At 34.6% G+C, this 17,093-nt stretch overlaps 1 non-coding gene across 1 annotated transcript; it reads left to right on the top strand.

The window, feature by feature from the left end:
- The first annotated feature begins 1,261 nt into the window (after positions 1–1,261).
- LOC116634163 lies at positions 1,262–1,361 on the top strand. Its single transcript, XR_004299876.1, has one exon. It is a non-coding gene; the product is annotated as a U6 spliceosomal RNA (small nuclear RNA).
- Positions 1,362–17,093: the final 15,732 nt, after the last annotated feature.

Raw genomic sequence — 17,093 nt, 5'->3', positions numbered from 1 at the left:
AGCTCAGGGTTTGAAGTCACTGTTTGGGGTCATTTGGAACAATCAACATTTTGATACCACTGTTTTCCTGCCATTGTATTCATTTTCTGTAGTTCCTCTACTCTTTAAAGGCCTTAAGTTTCCTTGCTTAAAATATTATCCTCACAACTTTGAAAAGTTTACTGTTAGAGAATATTTAGAAAGACAGATTTTTCTCTCTCAGGTTTTGACTGAAACATTAATAGTAATATTTATATACCTTTCCTAGAACCTTTGATTCTATCTTTAAGAATACATTAAATGTTTGAAATATTTTATCTAACACTTTTGTGTATGTGTATGTATATAACTTCAAATTTTATAATACGACCAAAAGTAGATGCTAAAGGGGAAATGAGTAAATGTTTATGATTACATTATTTTAATAAAAACACATTTGTTTTAATGTTAGAAACATTGGAGGACATATTATTCGTGCACAGTTTAATTAAAACAAAGTCTGTAGCCAATAAACTGTAGTGGTTATGGTTAGCTGGTGGTCTTACGATATGGATGTTACTTAATGAGAGAAATCAGATTAAGATCACTTTATTAAAAAAATATTGTATATTTTCTATTTTATATGATCATCAATACCCATCAACTTTTCATAAGACTCAAATTTTCAAGCATGGTGCTTTCCTTACTTTGAATGTCCTCCAACAAAGGCAACTGGATATTTCAATAGTACTGGCATTGAAAAATATCACAGAATTCTAAGTTAATTTCTTAAGCCCCTTTGGCCAATAATAATTTGAGTAATAAGTATTCTAATTCTATATGCTTTTCTTCTGCAGTTATTTTTGTCAGCATCACATTTTGATCCATGATGATTTCTCAATCACATACTTAATAGTCCAGAGAAATTTGGTACCCATTTGTTCTTTTGTCAATTTGTGTTAAAGTTCTTTGGCTTTTCTCTGGTCTTTAAATATAACACATCTCTTTTGGAATGGCTAAGACTATTTTTAGTGGCCAGTCAAGTCATTTTACATTCATCCATATTTTGAGTAGACATGATATCTCAGCCCTGTGCTCTGTTAATGAAACAAATATTCTTCCCTCTGATTACTTCTCTTACTGTTCTCAAATATACCCTCTCCCTAAAAGTTTCACAGTTAGAATAGTGGTATGAATTTATTTCTAGATGTCTAAGTGATGTTTTCCAGTTTAGATATACTGTGAGCAACCACTTGTATGCTAGATACATTTTTACATAACCTATTTTAGTCAAAAACACCAAGTGCTCACTTAGTACATACACTAAAATTGGAACGATATATAGATCAGCATGACCCCTGCACAAGGATGACACACAAATTCATGAAGTATTCTACAATTAAGTATATACCTTAAAAAAAACCCACCAATTCCATTCCCTTAAACTAAACATTATTATAAAAATAGATGTGAGCGGGGTGCCTGGGTGGCTCAGTCGTTAAGCGTCTGCCTTCGGCTAGGGTCATGATCTCAGGGTCCTGGGATCGAGCCCCACATCGGGCTCCCTGCTCAGCGGGAAGCCTGCTTCTCCCTCTCTCACTCCCCCTGCTTGTGTTCCCTCTCTCGCTGTTTCTCTCTATCAAATAAATAAAATCTTAAAAAAAAAAAAATAGATGTGAGGGCCACCTGGGTCACTCAGTCGTTAAGCGTCTGCCTTCCACTCAGGTCATGATCCCAGGGTTTGGTGATCGAGCCCCGCATTAGTCTCCCTGCTCAGCGGAAAGCTTGCTTCTCCTTCTCCCACTCCCCCTGCTGTGTTCCCTCTCTCACTTGTCTCTCTCTCTCTCTCTCTGTCAAATAAATAAATAAAATCTTAAAAAAAAATAGACATGAGGATTAAATAATTAACAATTAGTGAAAGATTATCCTTTTCAAAATAGCCAGTGTTTGGGGACATTAATTTATAAAGGTCTCTAATAACATTTCATGGGCTTTGGGTGGCCTACATGATATTAAATGGTTATTTCAACCACTGAGGTGATCATGTAAGATTTCAAAAGTATTTATTACTATTCCTTTAAGAAAGTTTGTTATGGGGGTCAATGAAGATTCAGGTAATTAAATGGCTATATGAATTATACGGTTATCATTGTTAAAGGGCCATAGAAAAATCTTTTTAAAAATCATGCCAAAGGAGGTTTATTCCACATACTGAAGGAATTTATCACTTATGTGATATTTTGAGTAAGGCAATTAGTTCAGATTTAGTAAAGAAGACTAGAAATGGGAAGAACATAAATAAAAATTTGTTGATTTTGCATTTTATAACAATTCTCAGAAAAAAAAAGGTTAATATGGAACTTGAATTGGCTGAAAAAGTAGATTTTTCTGAAACTGGTGTCCTTTTGGTAATAACTTGTAGGTTATTTCTAGGGATAGAGTGGTTACATAATAAATCCATTAACTATCCAATAATGAAATTATTAGATAATAAAAATGTCAAATCTGTAAAAGATTTAGTTATTAGAAATAAATATGAAGACTATAGATAAAGGCATTTTGTTCCTACACGGAAATATTATAGTGCTATTTTTTTTCTCTATATTTTATCTCAATTAATATCAAACTGAAATTTTTTTATTATACAGCAATCACTAAAAGCAATTTTAGCTGTCAAATAGATGACTTTAGGGAGGTCAAATTAAAAAATGAGGGCAGTTCTCCTTGAAGTGCTTTTATTCCAGAGAATTTTAAATTAAATTAAATTAGATTATTTAGGGTAGATGATAATAGAATGACATCCAATGCCATTCTGAGGTAACTTTTGAAAAGATTATAATTCAACATTTTAGTCAACATAACAAATGCACTTTCATTGGTTTTCTTGATCTAGCTATTGTACATTGAACAACAAAAGTAACCATTTATCTTCATTTTGAGTATATAAATGCCGAGAGTTAGAAATATTCTATTTATAGTTTTAGTACAAGGTTGAATGCACTTATCACACTTCATTGGTTGCACATTTTATGCTTAGAAAAAGTGTTAAGAGTCTTTTCCATTGATTCGCAGGCTAAGCAATTTCATTTTTTGTTTTCATACTTTGACCTACAACCCTAGGATCCATTAGGGCACTACAATAGCAAGGTGTAGACACATCAACTACAAAGAAATAGAACTAAAATGACAGTGTCTCCAGCTAGGGATGCATTAATAGACCTGAGAATTCAAACGTAGAAAAGGCAATTTTTTCCTGCTGGGAAGTGGAGTCCTCAAGAGACACATTTCAGACTGAAGAACATGATATGAAAATCAATAAAGGCCCTATTGTGCTACTGATGTGTCTGGGAAGTGTCATTTTATATCTTGCTAGTGGATAGCTGAAGGAAGTTAAAACTACTTTGCTCATAGTAATTGGACAAATCCTCTTTTATCAGTGGTCTATTTTGCTGCTCAAAGTAAAAGTAAAATATACTGTGGGGTCCAGTTTGAAATGAGATATCATGAAAAAGAATTAATATGAAAACTGTTAGGTCTATTTGCAGACATGAAAAAGAAATCAGTGATCAGTGATCGCTTTCAAAATTCCTCTAATTAACACATGAATTTAAACAGATAACTGTAAATACTGGTCCAATTGGCAGGAAACTGTGGTCAAGAAAACAGCACGTTGGCTAACCAGAGAAGGAAATTTAAAAGGCATCTTTGCAAATATTAGAATGATTTGCAAACACCAAATAGCTGATTTGAAGATTTAATTTTGTAAATATGTGTGCATTAAAACTAGAAGAGTTATATGCTTGGAAATTGTCTAGATATTAATTCCTGGAATTTTTATTGCTCATGTACTAAATGCTATTTTTTCCCAGATCACTATAATAAAAAGTTTAAGAACTTTATGGCAACTATCTTTGATTTCCCCAAAAGTCACTTGTCAATTATCTCATTATTTCCTCCCAAAGTATATTTATCCTATGGAAAATCCTTATATTTTTTGATTGCTACTATACGATATTTGAAAGAGACTATGGAAGGTAAGAGCAGCTATTAAAATTGGAGGTTTCTATTTAGATTCTACACTTTTCACCTCTTTTTACTTTGCTTTATTCCACAAAGCATTTGTAATGGCTAAAACTCTTAAATTTACATAGTATACTCAGAAATTGTAAAGCTTCTGAATTTGAATGTTTACTTAATTCAAATGAGCTTCATTGTTTATTGGTTAGTGGGAAACTCTAGGAGTCAGAATTCATTAATTTATGTATTAGTTCAATAAACAATTTTTGGGAGATAACTAGTCATAATGTAAAATAAAGAGTTTTCATATATGAATGAGTAAATTGAAATAGGGATTGGTCATTTACATGTATCAAATCATGTGTAATACACTGGTGCCCAAAAAAACAATGACCTTGGGGCACCTGGGTGGCTCAGTCGGTTAAAATTCTGCCTTCCGCTTAGGTCATGATCCTAGGGTCCTGGATCATACTGTGCATTAGGCTTCCTACTCAGCAAGGGGTCTGCTTCTCCTTCTCCTTCTGCTCCTCCCCCGACTTGTGCTCTCTCTCTCTAGCTTACTCTCTCTCTCAAATAAATACAATTTTAAAAAAACAAACAAACAATGACCTCAAAGGTGAAAATGGTCAAAATTAGGGCAAGTGGAAATATAAGGGAACAAAGATTTTTTTTTTTTTTAAAGGTTTTATTTATTTATCTGAGAGAGAGAATGGGAGACAGAGAGCATGAGAGGGGGAGGGTCAGAGGGAGAAGCAGACTCCCCGCCGAGCAGGGAGCCCGACGCGGGACTCTATCCCGGGTCTCCAGAATCATGACCTGAGCCGAAGGCAGTCGCTTAACCAACTGAGCCACCCAGGCGCCCCAAGGGAACAAAGATTTTTAATTGAGAAACATGAAATTAAGGATGCTAGTATCTTTTACAAACAAAGGTGGTAATAATTGGCCATTATTACCCTGACCATGTGGAATCAACAGAGGAAGGAATCCTGCACTAGCTCTCTTATTCTTGGCAACACTCACCTGCACATTTCAGTGTCTGAAAATTCCATAGATCTCCCTAAACCTGTAACATCTTTTATTCATTCCAGATATGTATTCTTTCAAATGAACTTTATAAAAGCAAAATGTTTTTTGAGAAGACCTGAACTCATGTTATGAAAAAAATGTATTTTATCAATTCTAAGATACACATTTTTTCTCATTTTATTATCTGTGGAATTGGAATCCATTCTACAATCAATGGCAATTTAGCATTATGTAATAGTTGAGCTGGAAATTCATTTCTTTTTCTTTTTCTTTTTTTAAAGATTTTATTTATTTGACAGAGAGCGACACAGCAAGAGAGGAATACAAGCAGGGGGAGTGGGAGAGGGAGAAGCAGGCTTCCTGCGGAGCAGGGAGCCTGATGTGGTGCTCAATCCCAGGACCCTAGTATCATGACCTGAGCCAAAGGCAGACGCTTAACGACTGAGCCACCCAGGTGCCCCAATTTATTTATTTTTCTTAAATAGCAACACAAAATCATGAGTCAATATAACTTATAGCATCTTAGACTTGATATATGGAATCTAATTATATACATGGCAGTTAAAACCAGTGAACAGCCATAGTTACACTATGGTTAAAATAGTAGCTATAATTTCTGTAAATAACAGGAAATAGAGTTTAGATTCTCCTGTATTGGCTCTATTACAAATTTCTTCCTCTTTTCCTCTCGCTGGTTCTGAATATTTTGTCTCCATTTCCTAAAATTTCAACATGGGGAAAATGATTTTTTCTATGTACATTATCCCCCATCCTCCCTATCCTCCATATGGCTGATACCCATATTTCTTTTTTTTTTCTTTTTTTTTATGTTCAGTTAGCCTCTGTATAATACATCATTAGTTTTTGATGTAGTGTTCAATGATTCATTAGTTATGTATAACACCCAGTGCTCATCACAACATGTGCCCTCCTTAATATCCATCACCCTGTTACCCCCTTCCCCTACACCCCTCCCCTCTGGAACCCTCAGTTTGTTTCCTCTGGTCCCTAGTCTCTCATGGTTCATCTCCCTCTCTGATTTCTCCCCATTCAGATTTCCCTCCCTTCCCCTATGGTCCTCTGTGCTATTGCTTATGTTCCACATATGAGTGAAACCATATAATTGTCTTTCTCCGCTTGACTTACTTCACTTAGCATAATCCTCTCCAGTTCTATCCATGTCAATGCAAATGGTAGGTATTCATCCTTTTTGATGGCTGAATAATATTCCACTGTATATGTGTACCACATCTTCTTTATCCATTCATCTGTTGAAGGGCATCTTGGCTCCTTCTAGAGTTGGTTATTGTCGACATTGCTGTTATGAACACTGGGGTGCATGTACCCTTCCTTTCACTAAATCTGAATCTTTGGGGTAAATACCTAGTAGTGTGATTGCTGGGTCATAGGGTAGCTCTATTTTTAATGTCTTGAGGAACCTCCATATTGTTTTCCAGAGTTGCTGTACCAGCTTGCATTCTCACCAAGAGTGTAAGAAGTTTCCCCTTTCTTGGCATTCTCACCAACATTTGTTGTTTCCTGTTTTATTAATTTTTGCCATTCTAACTGGTGTAAGGTGGTATCTCATTGTGGTTTTGATTTGTATTTCCATGAAGGTTGGTGATGTTGAGCATTTTTTCATGTGTCTGTTAGCCATTTGTATGTCTTCTTTGGAGAAGTGTCTGTTCATGTCTTCTGCCCATTTCTTGACTGTGTTGTTTTTTGAGTGTTGAGTTTGAGAAGTTCTTTATAGATCTTGGATATCAGCCTTTTATCTGTAATGTCATTTGCAAATATCGCTGATAGCTATATTTCTAAAATAAAAATTTGATCATGCTATTCTCATTAAAATTTCTTAATCCCTCTGCATTTTCAGGATAAATTTCCAACTCCCAAAATGACATACAGAATCCATTATGATCAGAACCTCATTCTCCCTGTATTTCTTTTCTCTCCACTTTCCATATCCACCTTCTCTATCTTTAAAAAATAATTTGCATATCCTCGTTTGTGAAACTTTGATGTGATTGCACATGGTGTTTTTTTCATGGGTATACTGTCTTGCACAATTATTGAACATAGTATTAAGAGCTTTTCATAAATGAATAAGTAAATTGAATTGACAAATAGGGTTGGTCATTTATATGTATCAAAAACATCAATCTAATTACTTCTGACATTTCTAAAGAGGTTGATTTCACTTGTGCAGATATTTTTAAAAGCCACACTTCAACTATTTATTTACTTACTAATTAGTGTATTTGTACATGTATGTTCACACAAAAAAAACTCAGAATGTTTTATTCTCTACCACCAAAAATGTATTTTATTCTGACCTCTACAAAAATTATCCAATGCTGTACCTCTGAAACAAATAGTACATTATATGTTAAAAAAAAAGTAGAAGATAGTAGGAAGGGAAAAATGAAGGGGGGGAAATTGGAGGGGGAGACGAACCATTAGAGACTATGGACTCTGAGAAACAAACTGAGGGTTCTAGAGGGGAGGGGGGTGGGGGGATGGGTTAGCCTAGTGATGGGTATTAAAGAGGGCAAGTACTGAATGGAGCACTGGGTGTTATATGTAAACAATGAATCATGGAACACTACATCAAAAACTAGTGATGTAATGTATGGTGATTAACATAACATAATAAAATAAAAAAAATTACACAAATATAAAAAAAAAATTATCCAATGCTGCAATACCTGCTCATATCTGTTTTATGCACCAATATGATTTTAGTGCTATGTTTTGATTAGATGAAGAATAAGATATTTTATTTCAAGTATCTTAATTTCTATTCCTCTATTTTCCACTAGACTATAAACTCCAAACTAACATGAGCCAAGTGTGATTTCTTTGCAGTTGTATTTCCAACTTCCAGGAAACTATTTGGTTGGCTGAATAAAACTGTGCTTTAGCTTTGGTGCATTCTAAAGTATAAAGCTGTTATTTAAGTAGCAAACATATTCTTCTGTAGCTGAAAGTTTTAAGAAATTAACAGTTATTTGAAACATGCCTATTGCTGTCAAGGAGAGTCAAGGAGATTTTTGTTTTAATCATATTTAGTAAACAAAATATTTTAAAATAAATAACTGATTTTGAATGAAAAATCAGATTTTGTTATGTGAAAGTAATTTGAGAAACACAATGATTAATACTGAGGAAAGTGTCTTTCTTGTGTTTGGATTTAACCAAGAGTTGTTTATAGCTTCAAGAAATCATATCACCAGTGGCAGATGTACTTTTGATTTGAGTTGCCAATAAAATGTACCTGTATTGGGACACCTGGGTGGCTCAGTCAGTTAAGCATCTGCCTTCAGCTCAGGTCATGATCCCAGGGTCCTGGGATAGAGCCCTGCATTGGGCTCCCTGCTCGGTCAGGAGTCTGCTTCTCCCTCTCCTTCTGCCCCTGCCTCCCTCTCATGTTCTCTCTCTCACTCACTCTCTCTGTCAAATCAATAAATAAAATCTTAAAAAAAAAATGTACCTGTATCAGCTACACTGGATTTGTACTTTCAAGGTGAAAGTACGTTATGAACCGTCATTATGAACCATCATAATATTACTACTAATGTGATCCAGTAGTTACATGTTGAGCTACATATAATTTTACTAAAATTAATTTTCTTTTAATTTTTTCATTATATAATGCAAAGCATTATATGCATATATATGTGCATTTACAGATATATATTTTTAAATGTGAATTATAGATTTATTATATTTTAATTAGTGAAGAAATTGTTTCATAATATTTGTTACAAAAAAAAAAAAAGACGTTTGTTTCAGCAACGTGGGATCTATTGAGCTAGACTTTGAAGTTGCAGGTGTACCTGATAGCATAACAGTAAGAAACTCACATTGCATATTAACTTTTGTGTGGTAACTGTACTGAAATTTTAATTCTGGAACGGAGTCCCTCATTAAAACTACACAGGCATGAATAATAAGTATTCTCTAAAATCAAAAATGCACTTTCAATTTAAGTTTTATTCCATCCTTTCCCTATGTTTCTCCTTCTCTCCTCCATTATTTAAACATCTGTTCATATACTAATTGCTCATTGTATTTATTTTTTCTTTTCTTTTGTTTTTACACACCAAATAATTTATTTTTTTCTAACATTAATCCATACATATTCCAATCATTTAGTAACATTTATTGGACATAAAGCCTCTATAGTGATTTTCATTATAAACAAAGCTTACTTTCCAGGAGTCAAATGTTTTTGGTTTTTTGTTTTTTGGGGGGGTTTGTTTTGTTTTATTTATTTATTTATATATATATATATATATATATATATATATATATATATTTTATTATGTTATGTGAATCACCATACATTACATCATTAGTGTTTGATGTAGGGTCCCATGATTCATTGTTTGCATATAACACACAGTGCTCCATGCAGTACGTGCCCTCTTTATTACCCATCACCAGGCTAGCCCATCCCCCCCCACCCCCTCCCCTCTAGAACCCTCAGTTTGTTTCTCAGAGTCCATAGTCTCTCATGGTTCGTCTCTCCCTCCGATTTCCCCCCTCTTCATTTTTCCCTTCCTACTATCTTCTTCTTCTTTTTTTTTTTTTAACATATAATGTATTAATTGTTTCAGAGGTACAGGTCTGTGATTCAACAGTCTTACACAATTCACAGTGCTCACCAAGCCCATTATATTTAATATGGACTTATGTTGTATGGGTATTGGTGGGAATTCTGTGAGTTTACATTAGAGTCCATTCCTCCCAAAAGCTCTTGTGATTATTTCCAATATGGAAGTATTTTAGTTTTATTAGTTAGCTTCAGATTTCAAATATAAAACTCCTGGAACAAGAATACTTTTTTAATTGAAGTATAGTCCACTCACAATATTACATTACAGCTCAGGTGTACAACATAGTGATTTGACAAGTAAATATATTAGGCTATACTCACCACAAGTGTAGCTACCGTCTGTCACCATACAGTGCTATTACAATATCATTGACCATATTCCCTAAGCTGTCTCTTTTATCCCCATGACTTATTCATTCCATGACTTGGAGCTTGTATCTCCCACTCCCCTTTGCCCATTTTGCCCATGCCTCCTCTCTGGCAACCATCAATTTGTTCTCTGTATTTATGGGTCTCTATCTGCTTCTTCTTTAGGTATTTATTAATTTGTTTTATTTATTTATTTATTTTTGGATTCCACATATAAGTGAAATCATATGGTATTTGTCTTTCTCTTCTTAACCTATTTCAATAAGCATTATACCCTCTAGGTCCATCCATGTTGTTGCAAATGGCACGATCTCATCCTTTTTTATGGCTAAGTAATATAAGAGAACCACTTTTTTTTAAGGTTTTATTTATTTATTTGACAGAGAGAGAGACAGCGAGAGAGGGAACACAAGCAGGGGCAGTGGGAGAGGGAGAAGCAGGCTTCCCGCAGCCTGTTGGGAGCCTGATGCAGGGCTCAATCCCAGGACCCTGGGATCATGACCTGAGCCGAAGGCAGATGCTTAATGACTGAGCCACCCAGGCGCCCCAAGAGAACACTTTTTAATCAAATGTTTAGGATGTACTATTTTGTCCACCTGCTATCTCATTCGAATGAGAATTGCTTCTTTGTAAGTCATTTTTGAAAGCAGGTTTTTGGCTTGTTTCTTTTATTAAATACTTTTCCCTTTCACTGAGATGTTTGCACTTTGAGTGTGCTAGCATTATGTGGGCACTCAGTTCCTATTTATCACATTGTGGATTTTCTTTTTCCCTCTGTTTCTGGTTAAATTTTAGGATTCTATGTTCTTCATGGCAGCCTTGGCTTCTGAGACACTGTGGCCTTTGCCTTTCAGTTTCCTCTTCATGTTTGGTCGTTTATAATTTTGGGTAACTTGTTAACCCATCTATGCAAGTAAAATGTAGGTTTTAATTTACAAGAGGGATTTTTGTTGTTGTTTGTTTGTCTGGCTTTTGTATAACATCTGGTTGGCTAACTTACCGATAGCTCGGTTTCAACAACTGCATTTTCTCTTCCAAAAGCCCTGCTTCACCTGACTGATGCAGGTACTGCAGATGTGCAATACTGACTTGATATTAGGCAGACTTCTCTAGAACTGGTTTTTAGACATAACTTGTTTTATTCCTGTGTCTACTTTAATAGATAACTCTGACCTTGAACTTGCCACATATATTTGACTACTGAATATTTTATACTCACTATTTTTTCCATAGCTTCAAATCTATATTTGAGATGCCTTCCAAAATAGCAAAGTCTCACGTGTTCCACTCTAAACTTTTCTTGACATTCCTGATGTTTTAAAAGCCAAGGCCTAATTTTGCTGAGGCCAGTTATTCATTTTACCAATTCTTACTCTTAAAAGGGGAGAAATTGACATTTTTAAAAACAGAAGGTATATCTAGGAATAAGGGTTTTTTTGCTTGTTTTGTTTTGTTTTGTTTGTTTGTTTGTTGCCTTTCAAAAGATTAAATTATTACTGAATTTTTCAACTCAGTATTGGATTCTCTATGAAAAAGGAGGGTCATGATTTCATTTGTTCTATAGATAGCAAAGACAAGGTGTCTGAAGCTGATGAAGTAGGTCTAAAATGTTGCAACCCAAAAGATGGAAGTAATTAAAAAAACAACATGATAATTATGATAACAAACACTTATATATGTGATATTATTCCAAATACTTTGTATATATTAACAGTTTAATTCTTATAATAACCCTGTGAGGCAGATATATTATTGTCACCACAATTTTTAGATAAGCTCTGGCCCAATGAGGTTCAGATTGCTCACTAATTGTCACAGAGCTATTAAATATGGCTTTTGAGCACACAAGTTTCAGAATCACTCTTACGTCTATATATAATAGTACATGAAAATTGTTATTTTTATTTATCGAAGAAAAAAGAGAGATTGAAGGAGGTGAGAGATCCATTTGTAAGATTTATCAAGAAGCTGGACCTTAAAGAAAGGGTAGTTGGTATATTATAATGAAGAGAAAATAAAGGAGATCTTCACAAGAGGCTGGGTACAAATCACTGATTTGACATTTACCAACAAGTTGCTTTCTTGGAAAATCTATGTAGTCTCATTGACCAAGAATTTCATGTTCTGTACAATGGTTACAACTATAACAACTCTTCAGTCTCTTGTGAGGACTAAAGGTTAGGGAACAAACACTATACCATAAATGTCAAATTTTCCTTTTTTTTTTTTTTTCCTTTTAAGTGTCACTAATGAACCAATATTTTTTAGATGGGAGAATTTGGGGGCAGATGTTAATTGTATAAAGTTCAAAATAATCACTACATGATCTGGAAGCATTAAGACTAGTCTGGATATGTAGAAAAATTTCCTAAGGGAAACATTTCTGATATGACTCAATGTGAGGTTGGTTTCAGGTTCAGTGCATCTTCACTTCCCTTTTGGAAAGCAATCTACCAATACGCACTTTTAAAAATTTCGCATCTTTTTAGTAGAATAATTTCACATCTGGAAATCAGACTGGAGGCAATGATCCTAAACATGTGAGGGAATTTGCGAAGTTCATTATAGTTTTAATGATAAGTAAGCAACTTAAATACTGACTACAAGTAGAAGAATTAAATAGATGATGATATTTATTTATTTATTTGTGTTTATTTAGTTATGCTCAGTTAGCCAGCACATAGTACATCATTAGTTTTGGATGTAGTGTTCATCGATTCATTAGTTGCATATAACACCCAGTACTCATCATAACACGTGCCCTCCTTAATACCCATCACCCGGCTACCCCATTCCCCACTCCCCTCCCTTTTGTAACCCTCAGTTTGTTTCCTGCAGTCCAGAGGCTCTCATGGTTTGTCTCCCTCTCTGATTTCTTCCCATTCAGTTTTCCCTCCCTTCCCCTGTGGTCATCCATGCTATTTAATATAATATTATGCATGAAACCATTTCTGAAAGTTTAGGTGTCTTGTTACTGTAAGTAACAAGTAACTTATGTGGACATTATTACAAATGTAGTAAAGAAAAAATAAAATTAAAACTCTAGAAAAGTCTGGGGGAAAAGGCAAATGCTGTTGGCAAAAAAAAAAAGTTGCTAAACTGATTATCATATCTCTTCTGCTATTATTAATCTTCATATAGACTGATCTAAAGTGAACTGTTGTTCTTGCTTAAGCCAGGAAACATCATTCCAGTGCCTTGTCTATGGGACCACTGAACCTGCTTTAGACTAAAATTTGTACTTTATAAAAAAGTATCAATAGTTCATGCTTCCCCTTATTAATGTGATTTTGCTGAATTAAAACACTGTCAGTTTAATTACAAAATCTAAGTTTATTTTATTTACTTAATATTTTATGATATTATAATCCAATTTAGATAATTTCTTATCTAACTGCAATAGTAAGATGATTTGACATTCATTTTGCTTTATTTTACTTGAAAAGTTCTCTTCTAAAAGTTTCCAACAACTATGCTGTTGTTGATACTATTTCTGGATTTTTCTCAGGCCTTCAAAAATCCTTTGTCATCTTACAATATTCCAGAAGAGTAAAGTGCTGTGGGCCGAACATCTAAAGTAAACTGGTTTTGGGGCGCCTGGGTGGCTCAGTTGGTTAAGCAACTGCCTTCGGCTCAGGTCATGATCCTGGAGTCCCGGGATCGAGTCCCGCATTGGGCTCCCTGCTCGGCAGGGAGTCTGCTTCGCCCTCTGACCCTCCCCCCTCTCATGTGCTCTCTCTCATTCTCTCTCTCTCAAATAAATAAATAAAATCTTTAAAAAAATAATAATAAAAAAATAAAAAATAATAAAGTAAACTGGTTTTGTATTATTTCATAAAGCAATTACTACGACTTACAGTTGCTCAGAACTGGCCTTGAAGGACTGTCTCAGTCTTAGGTGCCACAGACAGTTGTATACCAAAGATTTGCAGGTTCTGGAAACAGCTGGTACCATTAAATAAGTTATTCAATTGGGATTACAGGAGTATAATTAAAGACTCTGAAGAAGGATCTAGAGCAGATTTGTTTTCCTTCATGTAACAAATATTGTAGTGATTGCAATGTATCCAGAATAATGCACTCAAAATGGGATACAAATTTTAAAAATATATATATATTTTTAAATTTGTTTCCCATGTCGTCTTAGATTTATATTTGACAGGAAAAGAGAGAAACATACACACAAATAAATGTGATACTAATAATGATTATGAGAACTTTTCTTTGAGCTTGTTGTTGCTTCCATTCTCTTTGTGATTAGCCATTTACAGATGATTCTCCTGAAAATATTTTCCAATCATTATGTTCATGTTTATCACCTCTGTTTACTTTTTATTAAAAGTATAGTTATTACATATTCTGTTATGCCACCCTGAAGTAATACCAGAAGCTTTCAAGAGTGTAAACTCCACTGTCTCACCAGTATTTACAAAATGATCAAAGTAATCATTAATACAATTAGGTACAAGTCAGACATATTGACAGAACAAAATATCCCCAAATATAAAGGCATATGAAAAGAGAAGGAACATAATTTCTTTAGGTTTTTATTTAGATGAAAGGGAAGAAAAAGCTGACACTAATTAAGAAGTAGAAACATCATATTGGGTCTCTCAGAGAATTATAAAAGCAAGAGAATGAAGTTCTGGGTTAAATTTTTAGGAATAATGTACAAAACCTTGTATAGAAATGGCCTTTGGGGGCGCCTGGGTGGCTCAGTCGTTAAGCATCTGCCTTTGGCTCAGGTCATGATCCCAGGGTCCTGGGATTGAGCTCTGCATGGGGCTCCCTGTTCCGCGGGAAGCCTGCTTCTCCCTCTCCCACTGCCCCTGCTTGTGTTCCCTCTTTCGCTGTGTCTCTGTCAAATAAATAAATAAATAAAATCTTAAAAAAAAAAAAAAAAAGAAATGGCCTTAGGAAATTTTACTGCTTTAATTCCACCAAACATCAGGGAAAAAAAAAAAAAATGATTTGTTGTCCATTAATTGCACTTTGCACTGAGAAATTGAGTTTGTAAACACAGCATTTCCTGAAAGTGAGATATGTTTGCTGTCAAATTCACAAGCAAAATGAGTTTCAAGTCTATGTTTCTTCCTGTGGAAGTCTTGCATGAATGCATCATATGAGTAGAGCCTACATAATAAGTCAACATTCTAACTGGAAGGAAGTAGGGAAATACAATTTTTTTAAAATTCTGGGTTCCACCTTGATAGTAGGTCTAGAACAGATTTATTTTAGAAAAGTCTGGGGGAAAAAATAAACAATTCTGGGGAGAAAGATGTAAATTTCCAAATTTCTGAATATGGCTAGAGTGTTCCAAGGTTGCAGGACAGCTAGAAATCCTGTCTATCATAATATTATTTGGTTTTCTTTAAACTGAAATGATCAAATCCATCCTTTAAAACCATTTATAAAGTATTACTCAATCATTTTAAAGAATAAAATCATCAAAATTCAGTATATTTTTTTTGTTAGTTATGATTACCTCTCACATGGTATAATACTTTACTAATTTTACTTCAATAGGTGACATTTTATTTAAACAATCTGAAATAAAAGTACCTCTCAGTGTTTTCGGAGTATGAATAAGTCTACTATTATCAATAAATTTGTCCTGTCCTTATAGTTTGATAATAGAGTGTTTCCTTTCATATCATTCCTTTCATATCATTCATATCAAATAAGAACTTCCGGTATACAGTGCTTGGGTGGCTCAGTCACTAAGCATCTGCCTTCAGCTCAGGTCATGATCCCAGGGTCCTGGGATCGAGTCCCACATCGGGCTCCCTGCTTGGCGGGAAGCCTGCTTCTCCCTTTCCCTCTCCCCCTGCTTGTGTTCCCTCTCTTGCTGTCTCTCTCTCTGTCAGATAAATAAATAAAATCTTAAAAAAAAAAAAGAACTTCTGGTATAACTATGAAACATGAGAAATAAATACAATTGAATAAAAAATTATGATACCTGATATTTTATTTATTTTTTTATTTTTTTATTTTTATTATTATTATTTATTTTAGAGTTTATCTTTAGTATAACAATTTATTACCCCAAAACAGCTAGCACTCATACAGGAATTCAGTAAAGTGGCAGGATATAAAATCAATGCACAGAAGTCAGTGGCATTCCTATACACCAACAACAAGACAGAAGAAAGAGAAATTAAGGAGTTGATTCCATTTACAATTTTACCTAAAACCATAAGATACCTAGGAATAAATCTAACCAAAGAGGCAAAGAAACGGTACTCAGAAAACTATAAAATACTCAAGAAAGAAATTGAGGAAGACACAAAGACATGGAAAAACATTCCATGCTCATGGATTGGAAGAACAAATATTGTGAAGACGTCAATGCTACCTAGAGCAATCTACACCTTCAATGCAATCCCTATCAAAATACCATCCACTTTTTTCAAAGAAATGGAACAAATAATCCTAAAATTTGTATGGAACCAGAAAAGACCCCGAATAACCAGAGGAATGTTGAAAAAGAAAAGCAAAGCTGGCAGCATCACAATTCTGGACTTCAAGCTCTATTACAAAGCTGTCATCATCAAGACAGTACGGTACTGGCACAAAAACAGACACATAGATCAATGGAACAGAATCGAGAGCCCAGAAATGGACCCTCAACTCTATGGTCAACTAATCTTCGACAAAGCAGGAAAGAAGTCCAATGGAAAAAAGACAGTCTCTTCAACAAATGGTGTTGGGAAAATTGGACAGCCACATGCAGAAGAATCAAACTGGACCATTTCCTTACACCACACACAAAAATAGACTCAAAATGGTTGAAAGACCTAAATGTGAGTCAGGAGTCCATTGAAATCTTAAAGAAGAACACAGGCAGCAACCTCGTCGACCTCAGCCACAGCAACTTCTTCCTAGAAACACTGCCAAAGGCAAGGGAAGCAAGGGCAAAAATGAACTATTGGGACTTCATCAAGATAAAAAGTTTTAGCACAGCAAAGGAAACAGTCAACAAAACCAAAAGACAACTGACAGAATGGGAGAAGATATTTGCAAATGACATATCAGATAAAGGGCTAGTATCCAAAATCTATAAAGAACTTACCAAACTCAACACCCAAAGAACAAATGATCC

Source organism: Phoca vitulina, unplaced genomic scaffold (genome assembly GCF_004348235.1).
Source record: "Phoca vitulina isolate PV1807 unplaced genomic scaffold, GSC_HSeal_1.0 scaffold8, whole genome shotgun sequence".
Classification (NCBI taxonomy): domain Eukaryota; kingdom Metazoa; phylum Chordata; class Mammalia; order Carnivora; family Phocidae; genus Phoca; species Phoca vitulina.
Note: the sequence above shows the minus strand (reverse complement) of the source record. Positions and strands in the feature narration are given on the sequence as shown.